The 1,653-nt window shown below is 49.6% G+C and overlaps 1 pseudogene; it reads right to left on the reverse strand.

Annotated features, from left to right (window-relative positions):
- Window positions 1–285: 285 nt before the first annotated feature.
- On the reverse strand, window positions 286–596 carry LOC110331181 (annotated as a pseudogene).
- Between the last annotated feature and the right edge of the window lie 1,057 nt (window positions 597–1,653).

Consider the following 1,653-nt stretch of genomic DNA (forward strand, 5'->3'; position numbering starts at 1 on the left):
CCCTCCCCCTTAACAGTTGGGCCCCTGGGAGGTGAAGGGGTAAACCACAAAGTTTGGAGAAAGGCAAGGTTGCATACCTCTCAAACAAGGAAATAAAAAGGGCTGAGTAACTGTACAAACTGCACGTGAAGTTAGCAATCCTCCCTTGGCAGCGGCCAAATGCATAGTCTCTGGCTTCTTGGGCTCAATCCTAGTCTGACGTTAGTGTGCCAGTGATGCTGTAAGACCACCAGGCATCATTCAACATATACAGGGGCTCCAGCAGTTTGAAGATGGTTGGTTCAGTTAGGGTCCTGACGCTTGCTCTCTCTCAAGAGCGCGGGCCCGGGCAGCTTTGGCATCATCTTCCAGCTCATCAAGGAAACGCTGCTGGGCCACTGAGTAGAAGGTGTAACCATAAATAGCTAACACTAGGGCCCCGATGCCCAGGCCGGTCATGATGTTCTGGGTCCTCCGCTGTGGCAGTGTTTTCTGCCATTGGGCAAGTTGTACCTGCCGCATAAACTGCAACTGCGCAGGGGTCAATTTCTCCCGCGGGTCGATGCGCTGAGCGAATTCTTAGCATTCAGAGGGTCACCAGCTCCAGGGGACGCCATATTGCTGCTCCCCTTAATTTTTTTAAAAAAGATTTATTTTGTTCAGTGTTCTGCCTGCGTATATGCCTGAACGACAGAAGAGGGCACCATATCTCATTATAGATGGTTATAAAGCACCATGTGGTTGCTGTGGATTGAACTCAGGACCTCTGGAAGAGCAGCCAGCTCACTTAAACTCTGAGCCACCTCTCTAGACCAAAAGCGTTATTGAAAAAGAGCTCCCCCTGCATCTACCCCAAGGATCATAATGTCCAGGAAGGAAAACCAGCTTAACATTTATTAATTTAATTACTATTCAATAAGGAAACACTTCTGAAAATGTGAACATTGACTGAATATACAAATCATATAAAGGAACAATTCCTGGCCCCAAGTGATTTCCAGAAGCCTCTGAGGTACATTTTCAAAGTTCAGATCCCGGGGCTGATCCTTAGTCTGTTATAGCAGAATCTCCTCTCTTAAGAACCACAACTCCACTAATATCCCTAAGCAGCCCCAGTTGATTTGCTGGTGATGCATCTGGGCTTCACGTGAGCTTAGCCCAGGCTGGCAGCATCATGACCACACCTGGGAAACTTCTCTCAGCATTGAGGACATAGCTCACTGAGCTGAGCCTCTGGAAAGAGGCAGCCAACAGAGAGAAGGCTGTGGTTCACCACCAAGGACAAGCCTTCCTCCACGGAGGATGTTGAACCCTCGACATCCTCTTCCTGCCGCAGAAGCCTGCTCCACCGNTTCNCTTCACACAAGAACATTCAGCAGCCGCTCCCGACACCTCAGTGTCTCTGCAGTCCCGAGTAGGTTGGAGGAGTGACACTGGATTTCATTTGCCATCCTCAGGGCTCAACTGAAATCAGTGGGATCCAGAAATACCATGTGCCTCTCTCTGGTGTGTGTGTGTGTGTGTGTGTGTGTGTGCGTGTGTGTGTGTGTGTGTTCATGCTAGATGCCTTCCTGACACACAGGAGAGCATGAACGCTCAGGCCTTCTGTGCAGGGGAGTTGAGTCTAAAGGTGACGCTGTTCTTCAAGAGAGTGGGCAGCTTTCTCTTTGCATG

This window comes from Mus pahari, chromosome 1 (assembly GCF_900095145.1).
Source record: "Mus pahari chromosome 1, PAHARI_EIJ_v1.1, whole genome shotgun sequence".
NCBI lineage: Eukaryota > Metazoa > Chordata > Mammalia > Rodentia > Muridae > Mus > Mus pahari.